Source organism: Choloepus didactylus, chromosome 7 (genome assembly GCF_015220235.1).
Source record: "Choloepus didactylus isolate mChoDid1 chromosome 7, mChoDid1.pri, whole genome shotgun sequence".
Lineage (NCBI taxonomy): Eukaryota > Metazoa > Chordata > Mammalia > Pilosa > Megalonychidae > Choloepus > Choloepus didactylus.
In genome coordinates this window covers 10233814-10246266 of record NC_051313.1, presented here as the reverse complement: position 1 = coordinate 10246266, position 12453 = coordinate 10233814, and the positions used below count along the sequence as shown (strand labels likewise).

The 12453-nt window shown below is 41.9% G+C and overlaps 1 long non-coding RNA gene across 2 annotated transcripts in view; it reads left to right on the top strand.

Annotated features, from left to right (window-relative positions):
* Positions 1-12453, top strand: part of LOC119539028 — a 70391-nt gene that overhangs the window by 1800 nt on the left and 56138 nt on the right. The gene's annotated exons all lie outside the window — the stretch shown is intronic.

The window sequence follows — 12453 nt, the reverse complement described above, 5'->3', positions numbered from 1 at the left end:
CTGCACAAACAGGGCAGGGATTCTCAGCTAGAACATTTTATTTATATTAACAGTGTCCCTTAACTCAGTACTTCTCAAACCTCAGTGTACAAATGAACCACCTGGAGACTTGTTAACATGCAGATTCAGATTTAGTGGGTCTGATTCAGGAAGGGGCCTGTGGTTCTGCATTGCTAACAAAACACACAGCTGCTGGCACTAGGACCCACTTTAGAAAGAGGCTTTAGCTCACTCTGTACTAGGTTTTGGGGAATATTTCATTTGATGTGTTTATGATGCCCCCCTCTATGAAAAGTGCATTCTAGATATTGCAAGGATGCAAAGATAAGTAAGAACTGGTCTTTGCTGTTAAGTTTGTGGAGTAGGATGGTCTTCAATTCAGCTCAATTACATTTCCTTTGTGTATTACCTGACACAGGTTGGGTTACCCAGGAAGTAGACTGTGAGCCGGAGATGAGTGTGCAAGACATTTGTTAGGGAGCGCCCTAGGGGCCAGAATCTTGAAAGGGAGGGGGAGGATGCAACCATGAGCAGAGGGAGAAGTTGATCTGTGATGCCCCCAACGAAGGCCTCAGCAGACCTCATGGAAATTTTGGAGCCTGGAAGGCCTATTACAGGTGTCTTGAGCTGGGATGAGGAGCTGTGTCTAAGTCTCAGCATTGATCAAACTGTCAGTGAATGCAAACTGACCTTGGAAAGAGGCATGATTTCAGGTGCATCTGTTTCTTTAGCTGAGCCATTCCCCAAACAGAGCTGGAGCTGAGGGGTGGGGGTGAGGGTGGGGCGCTGAGTCTCCATTCCTGAGCGGGGACCTGGGCAGAGCTGCACATTCAGAGTCTCTCACAATACCTGCTCTTCCAAGGCACTCTGCCGGTCACATTCCCCATATTATTAAGTGCCACTTACACACATTGGAGTCTGAGGTGGGTTTTGAGATATGCACTGGAACAAGACAGGTAGGGTCCCTGCCCTCATGGAGCTTTCAGTCTATGAGGGAGACAGGCATTCAATAAGCTATTACACAGATAATTACTGAAATTGTGGTAATGGTTATATTGCCAAGGAGAGGGCTTGTTGCCTGATGCACATGAAATTAATGCTATGACACCAAGATTTTGAGAAAATAAAGTTTATTGCAAGGCCGCCAAGCAAGGAGATAGGAGCGAGCTCCAGTCTGCCTCCCTGAGCTGAATAAGGACAGGGTTTTTTATGGGGTTTGTGTAGAGGTGGTTTTGGAGGATGGGGTGATATGATACAGTTGATGAGGTGACATGACATGGGCTTTGGGAGGAGCTGGGCTGGGTATGTGCTGTTGATTAACATGCTAGCTCATATGTTGCATGATCAAAAAATGGCGTCCTTAGCATGATGAGAGGAGATTTTGGGGGTTGGGCATCATTATGTTACTTTAGGTTAATGTTTTTCTCTTCTGCACATGCCCTGGCCTTTGGGACAGGAACTTTCCTGATAGGGCCAGTAATGGCAGGTTTCCTTAAGCAAGTTAAGGAAATAGTTTAAGTGAGAGAGGAAGGATGTGACCTTGGCAAGCTAGTAGGTGATTTCAGTCCCCCTCTTCTGTTGATACATTCCTCGATCTTGAGGAATAAAGAACAATGACGACTCTAACTACTTCCTACTGTTTTGGGATATAGATAGTAGGGCAAGGAATGGAACAGCTTAGTTTAGAGTTGTAAGTATTCTCCACTTCTGGGACCATTTGGCTGAATCACCATCACAAGCTTGTTGGTTGTCCTGTTCTAGAAGAGTTGGGATAAAACATGAAAACAAAGCTTAAAGAATACAGATAATAATTAGATTAAGGATAGATAATCCTGACTGTAATATGGTTCTGAACCAAGAAACGATTGCAAAGGGGAACCAACTAAACAAATCAAACAAGGAGAACTTGTTTCCATGGCATTAATCTGATTTTTCATATGAAATAATATGGTTGTCACTTTAACAGACTCATCAGATATGAAAGTGCAGCATTCAATTTTGGTCAAACACAAGTCCCACCCTGGGAGGCAGTGAGGATGTCTAGGGCTATTCGGTTTTGGAGGAGAGCTTTAAATGAGGGTGACCTCTGCGTTTAGCAGGGAAATGCGTAGAGACTATCATTTAGGGCTTGTTGAGTGCATTTATTAAGGGCTTTGATGTGACTGATGACATCTTCAAAACCTATTGAAGAAATGATAGGGCTACAAGATAATCATATGAGTGGAATACCAATCACACCCATCTAGCTTTCAATAAGGGTAAATTAGCAGAAGGGAGTGGAATGTTACACCGTCCTAGCTAGCCTGGGTAATCAGGGCCATAGACTAATGCCATATGCCCTTGAGGTTCCATTTGGTGCTATCCAATAAATACTGGGATGTCTTAACCAATCAGTCCCAAATCACTCACTTTCTTGAAATACAATAGTTCGGTGACACTGTTCTGGGAGCAGCCAGGCCATTTTCTAGGTACTATAAGTATATTGCTGCTTGGAGTGATTTTCTAGTTACTAACAAAGTGGGGCCTTTTGGTTAACCCAGGAGTTAACCATATTGTGCATTCCAGAGCTATATGTATTCTCTTTTTTCCCTAACAATTATTTTCATCCTTAAGTAACTGTTCTACCCATTGTGGGGCCATTTTGACAGCTATATTATAGGAAAAATAGACCATATATCTAGGGGCATTCATCTCAATGGGCTAATCATTTAGGTCGGCATTAGTTGTATCTATAGTTCATCAACTTGTGTTGATGTTGTCACAAACATTGGGACTGGTGATTTGATGTGCTGAGCCCTCGATCATGGGACTTGCCCTTATGAAGCTCGTTGCTGCAAAAGAGAGGCTAAACTTGCATATAATTGTGCCTAAGAGTCTCCCCCTGAGTACCTCTTTGTTGCTCAGATGTGGCCCTCTCTCTCTCTAACTGAGCCACTTTGGCAGGTGAACTCACTGCCCTCCGCCCTACATGGGCCCCGACTCCCAGTGGTGTAAATCTCCCTGGCAACACAGGATATGACTCCCGGGGATGAATCTGGACCCGGCATCATGGGATTGAGAATATCTTCTTGACCAAAAGGGGGATGCAAAATGAGACAAAATAGTTTCAGTGGCTGAGAGATTTCAAATGGAGTCGAGAGGTCACTCTGGTGGACATTCTTATGCACTATATAGATAACACCTCTTAGGTTTTAATGTATTGGAATAGCTAGAAGTAAATAACTGAAACTACCAAACTCCAACCCAGCAGTCTGGACTCCTGAAGACAATTATATAATAATGTAGATTACAAGGGGTGACAGTGTGATTGTGAAGACCTTGTGGATCACACCCCCTTTATCTAGTGTATGGATGGATGAATAGAAAAATGGGGATAAAAACTAAATGACAGGGTGGGATGGGGGGGATGGTTTGGGTGTTCTTTTTTTACATTTATTTTTTATTCTTATTCTGATTCTTTCTGATATAAGGAAAATGTTCAGAAATAGATTGTGGAGATGAATGCATAACTATATGATCGTACTGTGAACAGTTGATTGTATACCATGGATGATTGTATGGTATGTGAATATATTTCAATAAAACTGAATTTAAAAAACAAAAAAAACAAAAACAAAAACAAAACCCATGGAGATGAGAAAGTAGTGGTCTGATATGTTTAGGATACTGAGAGAGAAAAACTACCAACCAAGAATTCTATATTTGCAAAACTGTCCTTCAAAAATGAGGGAGAGGTTAAAATATTTTCAGACAGACACTGAGAGAGTTTATGAACAAGATACCTGCTCTACAAGAAATACTAAAGGGAGCACTACAGGCAGATAGGGAAAGCAAGGAGAGAGAGGTTTGGAGAAGAGTATAGAAAGGAAGACTATCAGTAAGGTTAAAAAGAGAGAGGGAAGAAGAGAAAAATAAAATAAAATATGACATAAAATTCAAAAGACAAAATGGTAGACAGTAGTGTAGAGGGCGATTAAGGTAGCATGCATGAAGTCTACCTTCAGCTATGCTGGAGATGTGCAACATGGCCGCCAGGGCTGATACAACAATAGCTTAAGTTACCCTCAGCCTTCTTTACGGAAGTAGTTCGCGCCAAAAGTGCTAGTTCGCACCAAAAATGCTAACCCTACATCTGCCATCCGCCCTAGCAACAGCAGCCACCAATCCTAGACCGCCACGAGCCCTTGCTAGCCACTTCCCCTTCTCCTAGAGTATATATGCTCTGCCTCTTCAATAAAGTTTTGCAGCTTGATCAGAAACCTGTCTTGCTGTCATTCCTCGTGTCTCTTGTCCCATACCATTCCTCCCTCACAGGACTCGGAGCCTCCGTTGAACGTCCTGCGGGCCGGGACACAGTAGATATTACATTGAGTGAAATTAGCCAGAAACAAAAGGACAAATTCTGTGTGGTCTCACTATTATGAACTAACATTGATGAGCAAATGTTGACAGATACAGTTGAGAACACAGGTTATCAGGAGATAGAAAGAGGTTAAAGATTGGGCATTTGATACTGAAGGAGTACAGAAGGTTCAACAGGATTGATAGTGTAGATCCAGAAATGGATAGCACATTCCGGTGTAATGGTAGCACGATATTGTAAGTACTCTGAACAAGGATGAGTGTGAGTATGGTTGAAAGAGGAAAGCTAGGGGCATGTATGACACCAGAAGGAAAAATAGAAAATAAAGACTGGAATTGAACAACTTAGTGAAACCTAGAGTGGTCAATGATGGTGATTAAATGTACAAAAATAAGAATGTTTTTACATGAGGGAGAACAATTTAATGTAAACATTGCAAGATGTTGATGATTGGATGGTGTTCCAGTTTGCTAATGCTGCCATTATGCAAAACACCAGAAATGGATTGGCTCTTATAAAGGGGGTTTATTTGGTTACAAATTTACAGTCTGAAGGCCACAAAAATGTCCAAATTAAGGCATCAACACAAGTATACCTTCACCGAAGGAAGGCCAATAGCATTTGGAAAACCTCTGTCAGCTGGGAAGGCATGTGGCTGGCATCTGCTCATCCCAGGTTTTGTTCCAGCTCCTCTCTCAGCTCCTGTGCATTCTTCAAAATGTTGCTATTGGGGCATTTTGTTCTCTCTTAGCTTCTCTGGAGCAAAGTGTCAGCAAAACTCTGCTTTCAATGGCCATCTCCAAAATGTCTCTCTTGGCTGTAGCACTGAGTTCCTTCTGTCTGAGCTCTTATAGGGCTCCAGTGATTTAATTAAGACACATACTGAATGGGCAGGGCCACACCTCCATGAAAATAACCCAATCGGAGTTATCATCAACAATTGGGTGGTTCACAGCTCCACAGAAACAACCAATCCAAAGGTTCCAAACTAATCAAGACTAAATACATCTGCCCCCACAAGACTGCATCAAAGAACATGGAGTTTTGGGGGACATAATACATCCAAACTGGCACAGATGGTATAAGGGAAAAATACAATCAATGCAGACTAGAGTCTATAGTTAACAGTAACAATGTAAGATGTGTCCATTAGTTTTACCAAATGCAATATACCAAAGCTAAATGTCTATAAGAAGGGGATATAAGGGAGTGGTATGGGATTCTTGGTGGTGGTGGTGTTGTCTGAACTTCCCATTGTATTTTATTTTATTTTTATTTTTCTTCTCTCTTTTATTTTTTTATTTTTCATTTCTTTTCTCCTCTTCCTCTTTCTTTGTGGAAGAAATGGAAGTATCCTCATATAAATTGTGGTGGTGAATTCATAACTATGTGATTATACTGGGAATCATTGATTGTTTACTTAGGATGGATTGTACACTATGTGAATAAAACTGTTTAAAAAATAAACAGGGGGATACAAGTGCTGGACAAAATGTGGAGAGAGGGATGTACCTATTCTCTGTTGACAGGGAAGTGGGATGGTGCACCCCATCTGGAAGGCAGTGTGGTGGTTCCGCAGGAAGCTAAGTATGGGGTTCAAGTCCTGTAACCATATTTTTAGGTGTATTCTTGGAAGAACTGAGAGCAGGGACACAAATGGACATTTGCACGGTGGTGTTTATGGTGGCAGTATTCACAATTTGCAGTGGATGGAGGTGACCTAAGGGTGCATCAACTGATAAATGGAATGGTGAACTGTGGTGTATGCATACAATGGAATAATAAGTGGCAGCAAGAAGGAATGAAGTTGTGAGGTATGCACCTAGGTGAATGGACCTTGAGGACATTATGTTGAGTGAAATAAGCCAGACTCGAAAAGACAAACACTATACTACCTCACTAATATGGACTAACTGTAATGTGCAAGCTCTGAGAACTGAACCTGAGAGCATAGGTTATCAGGGGAAGTCATATTGTAAAGGTTCCTAGAGTGTAAGCTCTTACAGCAGTCACAACCCTTCATGAGTTATAATGGTTTTTTCTAAATTTGGAGATGCTGAGCTGTTTGTGTATAACCTAGTTAGTCCCTGTAACTGCGGGTATCTGTGTGACACCTGAGACTCGGAGCCAGAGTTTGGCAGCTATGAAAGTCAGCATTATCCCATACAGAGTTGTTTAAAAAGCTGAAAACCGGATCAGACTTCAGTTAGAGATATGAATGAAATGGACTTTATTGGGACTTAAGTAAATCAGACTAAATGTTAAGGGATAATATTGACTGTATTTAAAAAGAAATGAAGAGGAGCATGCATACTGACTAGGTTATTGAATGAGCAAGAAACAGAACGGCAGCTATAATATTATTGGCTGCAACTGAAATGGTTCCACCTGTCAGGCAGAAGGTCATTAGTGTATATAGAATAAGGAGAAAACAGGCACATATAAGATGGATTATTACTAATGGGCAGGCGTCACATTCAAACATTACTTATCATACATTTCTTCTTAAAAAAGCAGCTTTAGGTCTGTGATAGGTTCACAGGCATAACCTGGAGATGAGAAGTCTTGACCTGGGTGGTGTGAGCTGTCAGTGGATGGTCTTCCTAATATATCTGCTTCTCTTTGCTCATGAAGATCGTGTCCTGTCCTGTTTGCATACACCAGTCTAAGCGGGTCACTCAGTGTCCATGGGATGATCTTCACCCTGGAATGGTGTATCCATGGCCGGATCCCTGTAACTTAGCAGAAAGAGTAACAAGCAAGACTTCATAGGGCCATCCCATTGGGCCTCTAATTGCCAACTCAGGTGTCGCTTCTTCCAGTTCTTAAGGCGTACCTGATGCAATGTAGGAGCACATCAGTCGGGAATAGGAGGCAACCAGAGGCATCTTGGTGGATGGCAGATAAAGTGACCCCTCGAGATTGTACACATTTTACAGTTTCTAATTCCTCTACAATACGATCATTTTTGAGACCACAACAAAATTTAGTCTTAAGGAAAGGTCTCCCATACACCATTTCATAAGGGCTTAATAGGAGCCTGTTTCTGGGGGCTACCCTCATTCTAAGCAAGGCAACTAGTAAAGCTTTGTCCCAAGTTAAGTTTGTTTCTTGACAGATTTTTGCCAAAGTTTTCTTCAGGGTATGGCCCATTTTCTCAGTTTTTCCTATAGATTGCAGTCCCCATGATGCATGTAATTTCCAATGAATTCCTAAGTTACGAGATACTTCCTGATTTACCCTAGCAATAAAAGCTCCTCGATTGTCGCTTTGAATGGAGTACAGCAGACCAAATCAGAGTATAATTTCCTGTAATAATGCTTTAGTTACTTCTGGGGCTTTCTCAGTTCTGCAAGGAAAGGATTCCAGAGAATGTGTCTACAAATACAAGCAAGTACTTATAATTTCCATGGTCTTTTGGCATAACTGTAAAATCTATTTGCCGATCTTCTCCGGGTCCCATTCACCTTTTGTAGGAGAGGAAGGACCTGCCTTTGGGTTGTTTTTGGCACAAATGAGACATTCCTGTGTCACCTTCTGAATTTTTTTCTGCATGTTAGGCCCACTATAAACTTTCACAACCACTGATATATTGTGTCCCTTCCATAGTGAGTTCTTTAATGCAAATGAGCAATAGCATTCCTCATTAAATGTTCTGGCACTAATATTATTCCTTTCTCATTATAAATCCAATCTTCTTGGGTTACCTGAAATGGTTTTTCTTTCCACTCTCGGGGGTTAGAGGATCTACCTGGGAATTCCCATTCTTCAAACCTGCGTAAGTCTTCTGAGCAGTAATGTGGTCTAAAAGGTTCTACATTGAGACTTGGCATTAGGGCCACAATAACCTCTGGTTTTTGGGTTTTAGTTGCCAGTTTAGCTGGTTGGTTGGTGTTCTGATTTGCTAAAGCTGCTGGAAGCAAAATACCAGAAATGGATTGGCTTTTACAAATGGGGTTTATTAGGTTATAAATTTACAGTTCTCAGGCCATAAAAGTGTCCAAACTAAAACATCAACAAGAGAATACCTTCGGTGAAGGAAGGCCAATGGTCTTCAGAACACCTCTGTCAGCTGGGAAGGCATGTGGCTAGCATCTGCTGGTCCTTTGCTCCTGGGTTGCATTTCAAAATAGCTTTCTCCAAAATGTCTCTGGGCTTCTGTCTCTCTTAGCTTCTCTCAGCTCTTGGCTTGGTTCTCCTGGGGCATTTGTCCCTAAACATCTGGGAGGCCTCTCTTAGCTTCTCTGGGGCAAACTCTGGGCTTCATCTCTTAGCTTAGCATCTCCAAATGTCCTTCTGTCTGCATCTCCAAGAGTCTTCAAGCATCTGGGTCTGTGTGGGCTCTCAGTTCTCTTTAGGACTCCAGTGATCTAATTAAGACCCACCCTGAATGGGCAGGGTCACATCTCCATGGAAATAATCTAATCAAAAGGTCTTACCCACAGTTGGATGGGCCACATCTCCATGGAAACAACCTAATCAAAAGATCCAACCCATAATAAGTGTGGCCCCACAAGATTGCATTAAAGAACATTGTCTGTCCTGGGATACATAACAGTTTCAAACCTGCACAGCTGGCAAGATTATTTCCCTTTGTTACTAGACTATCAGTCCTTGGATGTCCTGAGCAGTGAATAACTGCAATCTCCCATGGCAGCATAATGACTTCTAATAAGGCTAAAATCACTTCAGCATGTTAACAGCCCCCTTTCCTTCCAGATGGCCCTATGTGCATGGACCACTGAAAAGGCATACTTGGAGTCATTATATATGATGACTCATTCTCTTTTATTTTGTCTCCCAAGTGTAAGGCCCTAGTGAGGGCTATAAGTTCTGCTCATTGACGTACCTAGAGGAAGAGCCTTAGCCTCAGGTCTCTTGTAGACTTATTATGGCAAACCCAGCTTTCCAGAGTCCTTGATCCATGAAAAAGATAAAACAGAATGGAGTTGCCATGGCTAAAAGATTTAAAATGGAGTCAGGAGGCCATTTAGGAAGTTACTCTTACGTGTGTCTCAGCCAAATATCACAAACTGCCAAGATCTGCAAAACCAAAGCTGCAATGTTTCTGAGGACATCTGGACACCATGAAACAGCTACAAGATGAAGAAATCAGTAAACTGTCTAACTTGAAGCACAGTTGGAAAGCTGCAAATATCCACTGAGCATAATTCTTTACAAACAACTTGAATCTTTTTGTTTAGACACATTTGCTTGAAAGTCCCAAGATGGGACAAAGTTTGGGTTGCTGCCTGAATCTGTGCTCCCCAAATTACAATTCTAAGACCCCAAATAAATGCTTTGGTTGCCTTGTAGCTCAGTCTGTAAGTTCTCAGTTGACAGTGGGAATTAGCTTGGATAGAGTTGGGGTGGGGGGTTGCTACAGGCTAGTTAGAGAGGTAGGAAGAAGAGCAATAAAATATGTTTTAAAGTCCAATACACAGAGACAAACCAGCAATACCAGTTTCATTAGTAAAAATATCCAATGTCTACTGGTGTTGGTGGCAAGACATTGTGAATGTGATTAATGCCACTGAATTGTGAGCTTGGGAGGGGTTGAGATGGGAAGTCTGAGAAAGACTAGAGACAATGGCAATTAAATTCAATAGATGATCCCAGACTGGATCTAATAATGGAGGGAAAATGCCCAAAAGGATATTATTGGAATAATTGAAAAAATTGAAATATAGACTGAAAGCTTCATATCAATGTTATATTTCTTGATCTTGATAACTATACTAAATGTGGTTACATAGGTGAATATCCTTGTTCTTAAGAAATATACATTGATGTATTTAAGCAGTAAAGGAGCATGATGTATACAACTTACACTTAAATGTTTAGAAAATAAATAGGAGATAAATTGGCAAAATGGTCAAAGGCGGTAATTTTTGGTATCTAGGTGGGAAGTGTATTTTAGTTTTCTGTATTGTCTTTGTATTATTTTTGTAATTTTCCTGTAAGTTTGAAATTATTTCAAAATAAAAAGTTTTAAAAAAATCCATTGTCTAATGGTTGGATAGTATCCTAGTCATATTAATTGGTCTCCATTATATATTTTATTGAGCTTTAAAACCAAGAAAATGAATCTGGAGTGGGGAGGGAGTGGATGATTCCAAGGCCAAGGATAAACACAAAGCTACATTTTGAAGGCCTCACCCAACATAGCCTAGAGGAAATTAGTTGCTCCAAACAAATCACAGGGACTCCCCCAATAGGACAATTAAAATAATTTAAGGAATTAGAGACACAGTCCACTCAGAGCAGAGACTGTGCGTGCCGGACAAACTGTGTACTCGTGGCTCCTGGCGCTGCTCATTTCCTTCCCCTTTTCTCCAGAGTAGAAATATCTGCCAATTTCCCCTTAAGGGAACAAGCAGAAAAATTCTGAATTCTCCTGATTAGTCTGTAAATTATAGGCAATACCACCTTATCCCCCCATGCTACCCTGGCCTCCCACTGCCTTGCACGTAACTGTGTTTTGCCATAGCACTTCTTACCATCTGGGTGTGTCTATCACACACAAATGGCAATTTTTTTCAATTGTCTCTCTCTTCCACTACTAAGTCAGCTCCTTGTTTTCTTTCCTGCCGTACACTCTGCATCTAGACCAGTGCTAATCCTCCATTAATATTTATTGAATAAATATACAGATGAACAAAACAAGCTTGTGAAGATGCATGGGATTGAAGCAGGAATAAATGTGTGGTTGGTTAAGCAATATTTGGTTCTGATGAGAATGTGGAGATAAATGGGTGACAGATTGGAACCAGTCAAAGCAATGTGCGTTCTCACCCTGCACCCAGCCATTTCTGAGGAAAACTGTCATGCCGACATCCGATCACGCTAGATCAACCTCTGGCTCGAAGCCTGCTCTCCAGAGACCATGGTCTTCCAGGAGATGGCTTGCCTCAGAGCACTGCCTAAAAGAGATGTCACATTATGGGCAGTGTCTGGGGTGGACACTGCGAATCACCTTTCTCAATCTCCTTAGCCCTGGTTGCCTTTCCACTAAAGAGGCAGAAAAGCAACTCACTTTCCCAACTGTCTTGGCAGCTAAGAATAGTCATAAGACACAGTTCTGGTCAATGAGATATAAGCTGAAGTCTGGGTTAGTGTGTGTGTGTGCAATCGGGAGGGGATTGGGGGCATTCTGGGAAAACTTTTCCTTTCTTATGAAAGGGACAAAGGCAAGAGGATTGCTTACTGGCCTTGGCCTTTTTCCAATCTTCCTATCTTGCATGTAGATACAATGGTGCCTGGATCTGCAGCAGCCATATTGCAACAATGAGATGACAGATGGAGGATGAAAAGCCTATGCTAACAATAGAATAGGAAGATCATAAGCCAGAGTCATCAATGACTGCATTGAGCAGCTGAACCGATGTCGCAACTACCTACGTCTGGATTTCTTGTTCTGGGAGATAAAATCAACCTCTATTGATTTAAGCCACTGTGTTCCAACGAGTTTTTGGGTTGATGCAGTCCTAAGACGACAGGACACTCCACGCACAGAGTGAGGCATGGGTTTATTAGGGTTTACGAATAGGAGAGGTCCTTGGTGGTGGCCATCCAAGGAAAATGGATTTAGTGCTCCACATGGGTAGGAGTGCAAAGGGATAGCTCATGAGGGTTTAGGACAAAGGCATTCCATAGGGTATGAGAAGAGAGTTTTAGCAGGGTCTTGTGACACAGGGGTCTGGAGATTTGTTATCAATAGTGATCAGGGAGGGGAGTTTCAGTGCTTTGTTTATGAAAGTATCTGTACATACTTTCCACCCTGAGGAGGCCTGATGATCTTCAACTTCTGTGCCAGCCATACAGGCTACTACGTGCTGTGGGGCCTCATTCCCTGTTAGGTAGGGGGAACCCAGGCCCTAGGTCCCCACACACTGTCAGTTTGATTTTCTGTTCCTTCAACATCAGACCAACCTAAATACATTCTCTTTCAAAGAGTTGGAATACAAACCACAATGGAGGAGAGGATGGCTGGGGTAAGTGGGAAAAGAGAAAAGAAGGAGTGGTAAAATAAGAGCAGAGTGTAGGAAGCTAGAATGGGAAGCAAGAGGCCCAGATCTTGGAGCCATAGC